Raw genomic sequence first — 16,579 nt, forward strand, 5'->3', positions numbered from 1 at the left:
TAAACATCATCATTAATTTGGTCTTACTTTTGCTGTTTTGCTTCCACCACAATAAAATCACACTTCCTGCACAGCTCTCTCTCTCAGTGAACTTCAAGAACAGTTTCCCATCTCTAATCTTTGTTTCCTGCATTATTTGCTTGCTTATTATGCACCAGTCTACCGTTGTGTGCAGTGCTGTCAGCCGCTGTTTTTTTCTTTTCTTTCATAAATGACCTCCGACAAGAAAGCCTCCTTTCTGCTGTTCAATACCAAATTTAAACTTTTTAAAATTAAACCACATTGCAAAACACTTGGCTGTGTCTCTAACAAAACCTCTGTAACTTTGTTCTGCTTCACTTTAGCAGCATCAGGTAATGTTCATATGTTCATTCACAGTTTTCTTCAGTTTTCGTTCTACTGCAGAATATTTTTAAGGTTGCCTGCTATAAAAAGAAAAAGTCTGAATCTTGCAAAACATTTTCACAATCTCGTAAAAGTAACTCATGATCTCGTAAAAATACATCTATTTTCCTCCAGAGTTGCTTGTGGGGCTCTGTAGAAACCAGAGATACACAAATAATCTTTACACTAAAAATAAGAAAAAAAAAATCTGCTTTTGTGAAGTTTACATATATATGTGTGATTCTGTAAGACAATACAAACACTTCTTTTTTCTTTCATGTTTCCTTCTGTGCTGAAAACCAATGTACTTGGCTTGATCCAGGTGGGTCCCTGTGGGTTCTGACTGGGCTAAACTTTTATATTTGTAGCCAATATAACCTCTGCTTTCTGCAGTTCAGTGGCATTCTCACCCATGTTAATAAAAACTCCCAAGAGACACCAAGAGTTTCATGTTTTCCTCTTCTCTTCTCATCTAATCCGCGATTCAATTTACATGAATGCCTAATGCTTCCTTTTAGCAATGCATGAGTGGGATCAACTGAAGGGGGTCAAGAAGTGGATTAATTCATAGATACACCCACCCACACAATACCCACACAAAGGGTATTAATAAACACTGCAGGAAGAAGACGAAATAAATTCCAACTGTGCTGTGTGTGTGTGTGTGTGTGTGTGTGTGTGTGTGTGTGTGTGTGTGTGTGTGTGTGTGTGTGTGTGTGTGTGTGTGTGTGTGTGTGTGTGTGTGTTTATTGAAACAACCTGCTAGGTGCTTGTTTGAATCAACCACCACATCTGGAAATCTGAAACGTGGAGAATCAATGTCAGGCCTCTAAATGTTTCACAACCAAATAGGCAAATACACACTCGTTTATTTCACCATCTTGAACCATGCAGGGCTTGTTTTCTCCTTGTAAAGTTAAATAAAGGTAACTGGTTAAGTACAATAGATTTCTGCCGAGTCCAATAAGTAAGTAATTAAGTCTGACCAGTGTGTATGTGGTCTTGTACCACAAAAGCAGTGCTGGAGGACAAGTAAAGATATATACTAGCATTAGCACATGTATCATACTTTTTTATTGTTATTAAGAAGGCATTAATAACAAACACTTTTATTGTTACTTCAATTTTTACACATTCAACATTTTTCACAATCACTCTTGCAAACTTGAACTTTTCCCTTCTATTATATTCATGAATCATTCAGTTGAAAATCAATTTCTTTTCAGCCAGGATTCATTCGACAATAGCACTTGACAAAATAAGAACATGTCCTTCCAAAACATTTCTCATGATGAACTTCAAGTGCTCGTCTCGGCTTTCGTTTATTAATGTAATTTGATCATGTTAGATTCTCGGGTCTCTTTCCATTCTTTTATTGAAAATGAAACAGTTAAATAGCTTAAGGCATGACTACACTTCAATCAAAACTAAACTCACATCCTGGATGACTCTGAATTGAAGTGGCTTCTCAAAATCAGTGATGTGGTGAAAATGAAATACACCCATACACTATAATGCCGCTTTTAGAATGTCCTTCAGTGTTGAATTCCGCTTAATATCTATGAAGGCAAAAATTACCAAATAACAAAAGATTTCTGCAAAATGGGTCAAGTCCCAATTAGCATTTCTGTCTTGAAATAATAGGGTACTACTCATTGCAATCTTTAAAAAAAAAACAACAACAAAAAAAACCTTAAGACAACAACAGAATTGTAGGCCAACAGATTTACTTTCCCAAGTCGACCATTTGCTAAAGAGAGTGGAATAAAACTCCCACTGAAAATCTGGTTCAAAAACTTCCAGCTGAAGAAAAAACAAACAACAAAACAACAAAAACACAGCAGAGAAACCGTGGCAACAACCAACATATGCACAACAGTAAATAATAAATCTTAAAGAACTCTTAAAGCAGGGGCACATGTACCCAGGGTTTCATATGTAACATAATTAAGGAACAAATCCTGTCAGGTTATTGAATGGGGCTAACCTGCCAGAAATTGACATTTGGAAGCTCAGTTTATCTAGGCCTATGAACTCGTGACTTTTCTGTTACATAACATATTCGCCCTGACGACTCATGTTATTTCTTACTATCAATGTTATTGAGAGCAGCTTTTTCACTGACATCTAATCACAAAGATTGGTTGAATTTAGGCTGTCGTAGGGTATTTCTCATACTGAAGAATGCTTATTTTGTATGATGTCTATTTTTAAGTGAGCATAGAGGTTAGGGAAGACTTATTACTGGCATTTGGAGATCAGTTAATGAAATTGTGTAGCAAACATAAATCATTACTCCTCTGCTACCGTGCTTGACAGGTGGTGTGAGGTGTTTGTGCTAATATGTTTTTGCCAGACATCTCGACTTTGAAACTTTCCAAGAGTTATACTTCCAGAAGTCTTGTTCAGCTACAGCTTTGCAAGCCTTTACAAACCTTGCAAAATAATATATTTTTGGTTGTTATCTTGCTTAAAAAAACAAAACAAAATCAGAACTGACTCCTTGATCTAAATCGCCAAAGTACCTAAAACATTTGTAAAGTGCTTGGCACTTTCAAATTACTGTCAAATAATCGATTGTGCAATAAAGGTTGATGACCATTTTAAAAATTCACAACTACTTCTTCAGATTTTATTCCACCAGGTAGTGAGACAAAGAAAAAAAGTTCAGACCTATTGCACCTGATGTGATATATATAAGAATGTAGCACCATTAAGTAAAACATGCCTGAACTTGATGAAAAGATTTTAGCTATGAAGTAGTTTGAACTTGAAAAAAACTTAACAGTTTTAGACCAACAATTTAAAAGCTGTTTCAACTTGAAGAAATATTGGTTTATGTAAAAGGTGTTTGAAATGTGATAAGTTCAGCTCTGCTTCTGCCTTAAATCCCAAAATGGAGGAAAAAAAATCAATTTGCACAGATGTTTAGTCCCATTCCAACTGTAACCATAAAAGAGAAAGAAGAGGAAGGGTGGACCAAGCAATGAGGAAAGCAGGGGGAAAAAGTTTTTGCAACTCTGCACTCTGTGTAGCGGTGCGGTTGCTTTGTAGCTGTAATGAAACAGCAGGCTATGGAACTCCACTTCTGGAAGTAATCTAGGGCCTAGCCTCAGACACACACACACACACACACACACACACACACACACACGCACAATCACATAAAGTAACAGAGGCCCACAAACATACTCGTGTTCAAATACACACACATATGCAGCTGGTTGTCCAAGAGCTTCTTCCCTGCATAACCACTAGCTGCTTTAATGAAAGCCTGTAAATCTATTTGTAGAGCTAAAGCTACCAAATAGCAGGGCAGGGTCACTTTACAGACCTTCTCTCATAGGCTGAAATTCTTAAATATACAGTTATTTTTTATAGCTTAAAGTAGTAAAACTGTGTGTCAGTTGCTATCCAAGTGCGTTGACTGCCAAAAAAAAATGATATCATGTCTTTCAAACTTGGTTAAGTAGCTCCACATCAAAATAAAATAAACACAAGTTTAAACTAGCCTGCAGTGGAGAACAGTGCAAAAGTATGGGTTCTTGATAAACAAGGTCAAATCCATTAAAAGGACTAGATGGGCATAAAGGGATATTGCACAGTCTGTTTACCTCAAAGCTGAAAGAAAAGAAAGAAAGAAAAAGATCTGTCCAATACCCCCTTAAGTTCACTGCATCCATGCAGTATAAAAGGACAGTATGTGTCATGTCTACATCTGTACTCTGCATGCCTGCCCAGAACCTCAGAAAGTCTAAAATGTTGTTGAGGCCTCTGTTTCCACTTTGATGGAAACTTAATTGTTCTGGCTGGGAGCAGTTGGGTGCAATTACTAGAGAGAGAAAGAAAGAGTCTGGATCTTGGTGTTTGCATATATGTGTGTTAGTGCATGTGTGTGATACTGAGAGACACCAGGCCTGACCAGCATGTGAAATTAATTAGACTGATAATAACTGCCTGAAAGAAAGAAAGAAAGAAAGAAAGAAAGAAAGAAAGAAAGAAAGAAAGAAAGAAAGAAAGAAAGAAAGAAAGAAAGAAAGAAAGAAAGAAAGAAAGAAAGAAAGAAAGAAAGAAAGAAAGAAAGAAAGAAAGAAAGAAGAAAGAAAGAAAGAAAGAAAGAAAGAAGAAAGAAAGAAAGAAAGAAAGAAAGAAAGAAAGAAAGAAAGAAAGAAAGAAAGAAGAAAGAAAGAAAGAAAGAAAGAAAGAAAGAAAGAAAGAAAGAAAGAAAGAAAGAAAGGAAAGAAAGAAAGAAAGAAAGAAAGAAAGAAAGAAAGAAAGAAAGAAAGAAAGAAAGAAAGAAAGAAAGAAAGAAAGAAAGAAAGAAAGAAAGAAAGAAAGAAAGAAAGAAAGAAAGAAAGAAAGAAAGAAAGAAAGAAAGAAAGAAAGAAAGAAAGAAAGAAAGGACAAAATGAGTTGAACAGTATGGCAACATAGCAGAAGAGAAAGAAGGACAGAAAATATAGTGAAAGAGAGTCTAACCAAGGGCAAATGTGCAGAAATGGCTATAATAATGAGGGAACAGTTAGTTCAAGTCATTTACAAAAGATAAGAAAAGCCTATCAGTACCTTCTCTTCTGTCACACTTATGCTTCTAATTCTCTTTTTATGAGAGCAGAACTTATAACTATAACTGCATGTAACATTTATTTATTACACTAACCTCCTCCTCATCCAAAACAAGTGAAACTACATTCTACAGACATGCATATGGAGGCCAGTAGGTAATATGAGATCTTTTATGGGACACAACATTGTTTTGAGGTGCAAAGAGAGAGATTGCTTTCATTTTGTATTTTTAATTAATTAATAATTTTTTTAGATTTCAGTGCTCAAGCATTGCTTGCCTTGCATGCACTGACCATATTGATTAAGAATAAAATTGTGAATTCAGTATTCAGTAAGTGAAAAAAAAAAAAAAAGAATAAAATTGTGTCTTTGAAAGTATGTCCAGCAAATATATCTTTTTGTCATTTTATACCATGTGACAACAGTAATGTAAATGTGCTCACTGGCAAGGAATTCTACATTGATCTACCCACACTATGCTGAGGTTATAACTTCATCTCAGTCTGCTACAAGTGGTCAAATGAAAGCTTTCTTGTTTTTGAATAATTTATGTAATGAAAATTGACATTTTCATTTTTTGTCATTGCAAATATCCTTTTAGCGATACGCTATGTTTCTAATGCACCCATAGGCTGTTTGTTCCCAAACCCAGTGTGTGTTGGCAGGGAAAAAGAAATACTCCTTCAATCCTGCGCTCTCTCTCCACACAAACTCATAACCACACTTGGACTCTCTCCATCTGCTGAACACAAAATTGATCTCAGAGACGGAAATTGATCGGCAGAATGCAAAAAGTAGGCCCTTTTTTAACTTTAGTAAAAAGCTGTTGAGTGAAAGCTTCTCAGCACTCAAGATTACTCTGGAGAGCAGAGTGCCTGTTGCCTGCTTGAAAATGTGATCTATATCCATCTCACTCACACTCATTTGAATGCACATGCGCAGACATACAAATTCTCTGATATACAAATAATAAAGACAGACATTTTTGTCATTTTTGCCTCAAACATGTCTATGTAATCTCTCCCCTTGGTAATTGGGATTTTATTGCCGTTTCAATACACAAACTGCAACAGAGTGTAATTGGTTTATAGCCGAGTTTAAAGAACTGTCATTGTGTGAAAGAGATGACAGTTACCTAAGTATTTTTAAAGAATATTTTTTCATGTTGTTTTGGCTTTGAAAGATGGCGTGCCACAATTCTGTGGAGACGATGCCGATGGCTATTGGTACAAAGACACACACACACAGGCCCTAGAGCATTTCCTTATGCAGCAGTCATGCCCAGCAGCAAGGGAACGAGAAAGCAATGAATAAATGACACGTGGGGGGGGGGGGGGGGAGTCTTTAATTCGGTTTAATTCTAGGCTACTCCCCTCACATCCACCAGAGTCTGTTGAGATTGGGGTAAGTGTGTGTGTATGCATGTGTGTATAAGACAGTGTGCTTTATAACATGTCATATTTGTGGTATGTGAGCCACAGAAGTTTGGGGTAGCTGGAAATAAATCAAATACTCATATTACCCCCCCCCCCCCACCCACCCACCCACCCAACTCAGACACACACGTACACATTTAGATTCTTGTAAGTAGGGGGGTGGGTTCCAGTGTAAATGATGTGTCCTAGATTAGAGTATGACTCATTTCCGCTCAGCGTTAAAAATCGGCAAATGTCCCTTCATGGAAAAAAAAAGTATCCCACTCGTTCCTTATTCAAACAAACTCTCTGCCTCTACGGTCATTCGTCATTCGTGTGCAGTATGTTAAAGGTACAGTTGTGGATTCATGCCCATCCCTCGGCTGAATTCAAAATGAATTCAAGTTTGATACAAAAAGGAAAGAACTGTTTATGAGCACACACACTGAGATGTCACATTTCAGATGTGACCATTTGGGTTTTGATTCCAGGAGGTTATGTTTACTGTCACAAAAATGCTGTCATTATGTGGAACCAAAACAGCTTGAGTGAGGGAAAGGTTGAAGCCGAGGTGATGGTAAGCTAACATTTCCCAGTGACTGCAATGTTCACTTGACAAACAAAAAACACAAAATTTAGCCACTGGTGGAGCAGTGTGACTGCACGGTATGAAGTTTGTTTCAAGACTACCTATAAAGAGTGGATCTATAAACAAAAGGCCATCTAGTTTATAAAATCATATGTTCGGAAGCTAAAGATCCCCAAGAGATTTCATGGCAATACATGATAAAAATTAATTTGTTAAACTTTATATTTTATTCTTTTATAGAAAACTGGACATTATTTTTTATTTTGTTGGATTGAAAGTTTTTTTAAGTTATTTGAAAGCACCGATCTATATACTGAATTAAGGCTATCCCAAATTTCATCCAACTTTAAGTGGACCATTTCTTTTTTTCCTAGTTTTACATACACTCACCAATCATGTCATTAGTTGTACCTTGCAAGTACAAGGATGGACCCCCTTTTGCCTTCACAACTGCCTAAATCCTTTGTGGCCTGCAGTCAAACAAGTTCCTGGAGGCATTCTGTTCCATCATATCCCAAAGGTGCTCAAGTGGATCTGATGACTATGGAGGCCATTTTAGTATACTGTTACATTGTCATATTCATTATCCAGCTTGAAGCAGTTATCGGAAGATGGGTTCATTGTGGTACACTTCTGCTACTACAGGAATAGGTGCATTAGATGCTGTAAATAAAAATAAATAATAATTAAGAAAAATACCCCACTTCGCCAGCGGGCAGTTTTTATTTGTTCATGAAGGTTGGGTCCCCTACCAGAGGCCTTGGAGTTTGACGGTCATGAACAGTAGCTTTGCTGTCTTTAGACCTGCGCTCTTCTGGACAGATATTCAATTGGATTAAATTGAATTTTATTTATATAGCGCCAAATCACAACAACAGTTGCCTTAAGGCACTTTATCTTGTAAGTTATTGTAAGATCTCTGATGTTGTTCCTGGGATCTGCTGAAGCCACCCCCGGTTTAGGGGTCACTGCCCCATGTTTTCCAGTTATGACGGGGACTAACGTTGCCTTCACATCCACATCTTCTCTAGCTCCTCTCTCAGTGTTCCTTCTTTGTAATTTTGTTATCACTTGGTATATGAACCTCTATCACTATGGTCTTCTTCCTCTGTTTGTCCACCACTGCTATGTCTGGTTGGTTAGCCGTCACCAGTTTGCCTTTCTGTATCTGCAAGTTCCACAGGATCTTAGCTTGGTCACTGACAACCATTTTGGCTTATATGTCATTTTGACCTTGGGACTTCGAGGCCATACTTAGACTCAATTGCAGTCCAAAAATTAGGAAATTGGTAGTGGAAGATACTTACACCAGTGTCAAATCAGCAGACTGGAGTCAAATCACAAGAAATCTGATGTTTAAAAGAAGATGAGCTAAACCAGGGGTTGGCAACCCTGGGCATGCGTGCCACAGTTGGCACGCGAAGGTTTAACTGATGGCACGACCGTAGCTGGACTGGCCATCGGGCTTACTGGGCAAATGATTTTTATGGGCCGATAATTTATTTATTTATTTTTTTTTTTTTTTTGGTAATGGTATAAACAATGAAAGGTGTTGGATTGGCCAGGTCCTGGCAGATGTGTACAAATAACTCAGTTGTTTGGTGGTTTCTATGGCGGAGCTGCCACAAGAGGCCAGGTGGATGAGGGAAAGGGGAGGCAGGAGGAGAAACCCGAGGCGGCCACCGGTCTGAGTGTCAGGTGAACTGAACTTCAGGTAAGAAGTTATGACCTGCAGTCTATCTGGGTCAGATATAAACCAAGTTTAGGTGGAGTTTATTTTCGTTGTTCAGACTTTTTACCGTCAGTTACAATAGCATGACGGAGTTTCTATACAGCTGGGTGGATGCTATGATGTTACCGATAGTGAACTTTATTTTATTCATAAGGTTAGTTAGTAGAGTTGGCAATCGTCCCGTAAAAAACAGAATCGTCTCGTATTGAGAGAAGATATTACGTGTTTCGTATTGAGCTGAAAAGGAAAACAGTTTGTCCCGGACTTCAGCTAGAATGGAAAAAGACACAAAGCTGAAGTTATTCTGTCTTTAAGCTGTCAGCTGCCTCTTCTTCTCTCATTCAGTCATGAAACTGATCAATGATCAGCTGGTCGGTATTTCTGATGCAAGTCCCGTCTCTCGTTTATTTATCCCTCACTTTGCGCCAGAAAAAGGAAACCAGCGGATGTCGTGCTAAACAACAGCAGCACGTTTAAGCTTGATCAGCTGTTGTTAGAATTTATTTAATATTAATTTCTAGTATCACCTGATGTTTGCTGGAGCCACAGCTGTAAAAGCTGCTGGTCATGATGTCGGTTTGGATACGTGGTGAGAGGGAAACATGAAGATGAAACCAGGAGATGTCCTTGCTGAATCATCAGAGCTGAACAGGTGATGGAGAAACAGGTTTACCTTTTAGGTGACATGAATGAGTTGAAGTTATGAACTGTTTCTGAGAGACAAATAACACCAGGATCCTTTTCTGAGTAGCTGATAGCTGGTAACTGTGCAGGGACGGGTCTAGCAAAGTTTTGCCAGGGGGCCAGGTGGGGCATTAACAGGGAAAGGGGGGCACAAAGAAATACTTTTCTTTCTTATTCTCATTTAAAATGTCTGGCTGTTATTAAATAATTATCTGAAGCTTACAACCAAAGTTTTTATCTGACGTAAAATGTATAGAAATCATACTTATACAACCAGACAGTGTACATCACTGTCACAACAGCATTTGTTTTCATTCAAAGGTTTTATGGCTTTTCCTATAATACCTGGTGGGCCGGTCTATAGTCAAATGCTTCAGTAGCTCTCCACTCAGCACAGCAACTGTTAATATACAGCTTTATTAAATTTATTGCTAATGCAAGTTTATGGCACATTGACTTCTGAGGAAATTTTAGATGGCACTCGTCATCAAAAAGGTTGCCTATCCCTGAGCTAAACAATGATTGAAATGAGGCCCACATCAAGGTATAAGTAAGTGATAAGTAAGTATAAGACAAATAAGGATTACTAACGACAAGTACAGTCCAAGAATAATAATATTGTCAATGGGAAGTAGCATAATAGCATATTTCAAAAAGACATTGATAGTATTTGCCTGCTCTTCATTCCGTATATATTCAGATATCATTTTACTTTTGTGCAACGTCTTGAAAGCTGCGATTCGGTGTGAGGACACTAGCTAGTCATAGATGGTCTTGCACCTAATGCAGATGCAAGGTACATGATATTTATACATGATTTATTTTTGTAGGCACATGAACCAAGTGACTGATATTATATTCTTCTGGTTTCCAGTATTGCTGACCTTTCCAATGGTGGAGCATCTGAAAGCCATCATATATCACATGGTTCCTAAGGGTGATTGCTGTTATATTATAAATGGTAAGGAAGAGGAAGTGAATCACAGTTTTACCAGGTACCACAAGCCAAATTGTCAACAAGTACCTGCTTACAGTAACCACACCTAAAAAATATGTTACATTTTGATGTGAAATGACATGATGACATAATGGGTCTCAAAAAACACAATTGTCAGGTGTCAGGTTTCTAACTAAAAACAAATTACAAACAAACAGCAACAAAAACGTTTTTGTTTGGATTTTTTTTTTTTTTTTTTGTCAAATTGTCACCCAGCTCTCTCTCTCATGGACACAAAAATGACTTTATTAAGTTTAGGGCTCAATATCATCTATACTGTTGATTAGGAAAATGGAATTTGGTCACAGGCGAGTTGCTGGTTTTAAGTTTTACTCAGCTTGGGTCTCTGGGTAAGGGATGACATTTACTTAGGTTAAATTCCCATGTGACATGCCTAGTGGTATGTTTCATGCAGGTGCAGTCTTAAAATGAGAGAATATCCTTACCTAACATTAAAAAAAGTTGGAGTCTGAACTGATTCCACACTACCATGTGGATCTGAGTATTTTAATGTATTTACAGTTGTTTTTAATATTTTCTGTGCTGGGAGCCAGGCTTTTAAAATACCATGAAAAAGCTATATTTTGCACAAATGGGATATTGACTAAAGCATAATCGTTAAAAAGATCAAGCTCATCATATGACCTCTTAGTAAATGAGAATTACATAAAGGACGGCACATTTCCTAAATGGTCAAAAATGTAGTGCATGCAGTTATTGACAGAAGAATTATTATCTCCCTTTGAACAGGTAAGTAACATACATATATTTAATATATTAAACTACTAAAACATATTTTCTCTGGCATTTTCATAGTGAAAAGGGTAGAATAATGTACATTGTGATATAAATATTCCCCAATGTTCCTAGCTTTTAAAGACTCTCCCAACTCCAATATATATATATATGTACTTTTCTACTATGAAAATATGTCCTCAGGGTTTTTCTTTTTCTTATTGTCAGACCTCCGGCTAAAAATATAGTGACTCAGATACGAGTTTTTCTTTGCAGTTTCTTTTAACTAAGTCAAGAGATTAAAGAAATATATGCATTTTTTAGTACTCATGTCATCAAAATGTTCTTTTGCAATTTAGAGTGGTTTTGAAATTTTAATGGACATCAGAAATGATGCCCATTAAAATTTCTTAGAAATCTATTTTCTAATTATAGTTTTTAGCTTACTATCAGTGTTAAAAAATGAACACCCACCATGTCTTCATATTCAAACCGCCAAATCAAATGTTTCTTTTGTGTGATATATTTCAATGTCTTATTGTATGTTATTTATTTCCAAAAGAAAACTAAGACTAGAATAGAAGTCCATGCGCATTACTAAATTAGCCTTTAGTAATGTTTGTCACATGTTTGACACTAATAGGTACATATCTGGAAATAAATATGTAAATTAAATGCATTTAAAGTCTCAAAAGATATTAAAGTATTCTTGGCTGGTATTCCTTTGTGGATAAAATATAATAGGTAATGTTTGCTTCCCAGTTGCATTTGATCTGTGTCCATTTTGTTATACCCTGCGTAATTTTTTTTCCCCAGAGCACATCAGTACTATTGATCTGACTGCATTCAGTCACTCTATAAAATACAGATTTCCAGGACAGTACAAGACATAATATTTATTATTATCTCTGTTCATTCGCCCACTTGTCACCAAACCACATTATCTATCACACTGCATTCATCCTGTCTCCAATACCCTAGAGTTATTCTGTTCTGTTTCGTTTTGACCCCTTCTGTGTTCAGACAAGCCACTACATGCTTTAATTTAATCAACCAGAAGCTCAGAGTCTGGAGAAAATAATAAAACCTAATCACTTTACTCTGCTCCTTGCTCCATCTTCATCACTGAAGGAGGAAGAGGAGGGGAAGAGAAATCTTAGTTGTCTTATCTCCAAAGTCTATTTATTACCAGCCACATGTAACTCCATACACACTTCAAAAGTCAGGCTTTGGGCAAAAATAACTATAAGACAGAGTGTATTTATTACAAGCCTTGTGTAATGCCATACACACATTATATGCCTTGTTTGTTCCACTGCAGATATACAGCACAGAGAAAACAGCCCAGCATGAGCTCGCAGGGGGTGGACAAAATAACAGAAACAACCATTAGCACAATGCAGCGTGATATTGTAAATATTATAGTGTGCTTCATTTGCTATTTCTTGGAACTGTTCCCTGTAGGGCTGTTCGATATAACAATATATATCGGATGACGATATAAAAACGTCTATCATTTCATTTTACGCTATCATTTGTTTCGTGGTGTCACAAAATAAACTCTTTACGGCAATATTTTTTCACCGTTTTGATGGTCACTGTAGTGGCTGTATTAATTTCTTAAAGTTCTCTCTTTCTCTTATATTTAATATAACCACACTACCAACGGACAAGCGCCTGTTTTTATGTGTTTAGCAACAACGACGGTAAAACCATCGCGTGTCCGCTTGTTTATGTTCCACATAAACCTTTCACAATAAAGCTCAAAATCCTGTTGAGACTTTTCAAAATAAACTGAATCACGTGAAAGAGCAGATTATTTACGGATGAGAAGTAAAAAAGAGCCGCCAGGTGCTAAAAAATAAACCTTAGACTCAAACGTTAGAACAGGCTTTTCCCCGCAGCACGCCGTGTAATAAATACTCACAAAGAAAATGGCGGCCGTTACAACTTATGTCAAAAAATGTATCGTTTCATGCATCGGTTAAAACACTCGACTCCAGCTACATGATGCGCAGCTGGAAACACTTCACGCAAGTCGAGCTGCCCGAGATTCACAGAATTTACAGAAAATGCTACATTTTTGTGATTTATATCGTTTTCCGGACGATAGAATTCTTATATCGGGATAGGAGATTTTGGTCATATCGCACGTGCGATATGACCAAAATCTCACATCCTCTCACCCTATCCCTAAGCCCTAGTTCCCTGTATCTTAAGTCAAAAAGATGTGAGTTAAGTTGAAACGGACAAATGGGGTGCCTTTTAAAGACTCTTGAACTTCATTACACTGTGTGAACCCTAAATGTACATACCAGGTGGGGATAACCTGCACACTATACAAAGAGAGAAGAGCTCAGTCAGGTGTTTCACTTTTTAATTTATTTTTTGTAAATGATCTTTCTCTGAAAAAAAAACAAACATCTTTCTTTAGATTCTGAGATTACAAATGCCATACCACACAAGTCACAAGTCACATAAAATATTCCTATGGTTTCCTTTTGGCCTTTATCTGCTCAGTGTGAAGTTTGTATAGTTGTTGTGTATGTGATGGAGGGCATGGCCAAAACCTTGCTATTACAGGTCTTTTGACTGATCAAGATGACTTCAGGCTTGAGCAAAATGTATAATGATGGATGACTTGGACATGGGCATTCTAATCAAGATATCAGCAAGTATCAGAGATTATGTAACAATGATAAAACAATAATTTAATCAATTCTATGATTAAAAAAATCTGCTGGACATACAAATGCAAGTTTATAGTTAACTTGGCAGTAAAATTTCAAATCTAGGAAGTACATTAATTAACTGATTTTATAACTAAGCCATCATAAACTTCTGGTAAATGTTTTGTTTGTTTATTTGTTTGTTTGTGTGTTTTGTGCCTCATCAAAAATGTCTTTTTACCAGTTATATAAACAAGGTTATGCTATAACTGTCACGGTTTGCCGGGGCAAGCCGTGTGGAATATGAAATAGGACCCAAAATGCAGACTGCTTAAGTGGAGGATGAGCTTTATTTACAACCGGATAAGAACAACAAAAGGGGTGGCGAGAAACAGAACGGTAATAACTCTAAACTGGGAAAACTAAACTAAACATGAAACCAGAACACTAACGAGGGTACCTTGCAGGGAGAATGACCAGGACGCTGGAGGAATAAACACAGAATGGCGGCGAGGAAAATAACGCAGACGAACCAGCAACTACCATGACAGAAGACACAACTTAAATACACCCAGAGAACACAGGGAGATTACACGCAGGTGGGAACACAGCTGGGAGTGATTATCATGACGAGACTAGGGAGGCAAACTGAAAACACTCACATAAGACGCAGACCTTCACAATAAAACAGGAAACACATACACGCAATGACATAACACACCAACTTAACACAGACTGGGGGACACAGAACATAGGAACATGAACAAAAGAATACAAACACCCAAGGTAACCAAAACCACAGAATACTAATAGACTAAACATAAACACGGAGTCACAGACTCCGGACCATGACAATAACACAAACCGACATTTCAAAAAATGACAAATGAAAACTGTGAAATTTAAAAGCTGTCCAAAAAGTGTACCTTATAAAAAATAAAAAGTGTAGTGATAACACAGTTGGTTTTCACACTGCTTGCTCTTTCAATACTTTTGTAGTTTCTGTGTATTGTTCATCACTTTAAAAAAGCAACAACAAAACATGTCAGATAGTGTTAGCAGTCAAACTACCACAGACAGGTAGACACAGAGGCAGACTTCTGTTGATGTAATAATTGAGGCCACATCTAGCGTGAATTCTACTCTGAGGATGGAGTCCCATTAAAAACCATTATGTGTCTCTAGGCTTCCAGCCAGCACAGGTGTCACTAGCTCTGGTGGTGTTTAAATAGAAATAACTCCTGCCATGTTTGCCTGTTACCCACCTCCATACATATACACACCAACTTACACAGTGCACAAATGCACAAGTTCACACCTCCCTGTGCAGCTGCTCTCACATTTCACAGTTACACCAACACCCACACATGCACATCACGCACCGCCTAACAAAAAAAATAACAAACCGAGCACTGCTAAGACTCTCGGATTAAGACTGTATGCCAAAAAGGAGTCACTACCCTAAAATATCAACAAAACAAAAAAATCTGCAGCTGCTAGAACATTTAACCCAAAATCACACCAACAATGTGACCGTTCATCAAAAGAAATGGAACTCATAGCAAAAACACGTACTCACCAGGATATGATAAAGTATGTAATTTCATGCCCTGGTGCTTAAGTTGTGGCATTCTTGTCAACTGCCTGTGGAAATATATCTCTCTTCCTTATTCCAAAGCCTGAAATAACAGACAACAGGCAAAGAGTAAAGACAAATGGAATACTTATTGTCTCAAAGTGATTCTTTTGTTGGAGTGAAAAACATTTAATTGCATCATGGAATTACTAAGATGTTATTAAAACTAGTACCATCATTGATTCTGCAGATTCTCGTGTTTATTCTTGATGAATTTTCTGTGAAGGGAATATTGAAAAGCCTTTAAGGTTTTCATTATCAGCACAACTATTGTGTTATCCTTAAGCCTGAAAACACTGCAGTAACTGAGCAGAAGGAAGTGCTTTTATTTGACTCAATACTGCAAAAACTCTGCTGAAATAATTGCACAATTTTCAGCAGTAAAAATGACAGCGCTGATAAAAGAAACTGATAAACACAGAAGCATACATTTCAGATGGATTGGATGATTTAGTTCTCAACTGGAAGCAATTCTCCATTTGCTTCCCTAATCCCGGTCATGATAAGCTTTACTTTTCACATATGGGAAAAAGGCTTTCTTGGGTTTCTTGACTAAGCTGGGATGAAACATGGAAGCACTATACTGCCACCAGTACAATGTTAGAATATACAACAGATGGCTTAGCCAACTGAGCAAAGACTGATAACAAACTTAAGAACTTACCGGTAATAAAATAATAGGATCAAGTTTTAGTGAATTTACAAACTTTATGCTGGATTTTATCTAGGATATTCAACTTGTGGGGAATAAAAAACAAAACACTGAAAAAGGAAGAACTGGGAAAATGCCTGCATTTAAATCTCAACTTGTCAATGTGATTGCAGCAAGTATCATGTTATAATGAGAAATCCCCTTTTTGGCAGGGGATGATAAAGGATATTCAATGAAAAATCTTGAAAAAAGAAGTATATATATATATATATATATATATATATTAGGGGTGCAACGATACACAAAATTCACGGTTCGGTTCGGTTCGATACTTTGGTGTCACGGTTCGATATTTTTTCGATACAAAAAAAATGTTCATGCCTTTTTAATTTGTCATTTATTAAAATAATAAATATATATTTTAACACAAAAGTACAGTTTTTAAATTTAACCCTAACCCTTGTGCGTGTTGTTTTTTAGCTCGTCATATTGCAGCCACAGAAATTCTTTTGTCCATGAA

General features: G+C 37.0%; 1 long non-coding RNA gene across 1 annotated transcript in view; it reads right to left on the minus strand.

Moving 5' to 3' along the window:
* LOC113034502 (uncharacterized) overlaps positions 1-15,444 on the minus strand; it is a 17,376-nt gene extending 1,932 nt beyond the window's left edge. Inside the window, exon 1 of the long non-coding RNA XR_003274192.1 lies at positions 15,351-15,444. This is a non-coding gene — a long non-coding RNA (uncharacterized LOC113034502). The remainder of the gene's footprint in view (positions 1-15,350) is intronic.
* Between the last annotated feature and the right edge of the window lie 1,135 nt (positions 15,445-16,579).

This window comes from Astatotilapia calliptera, chromosome 13 (genome assembly GCF_900246225.1).
Source record: "Astatotilapia calliptera chromosome 13, fAstCal1.2, whole genome shotgun sequence".
Taxonomy (NCBI): domain Eukaryota; kingdom Metazoa; phylum Chordata; class Actinopteri; order Cichliformes; family Cichlidae; genus Astatotilapia; species Astatotilapia calliptera.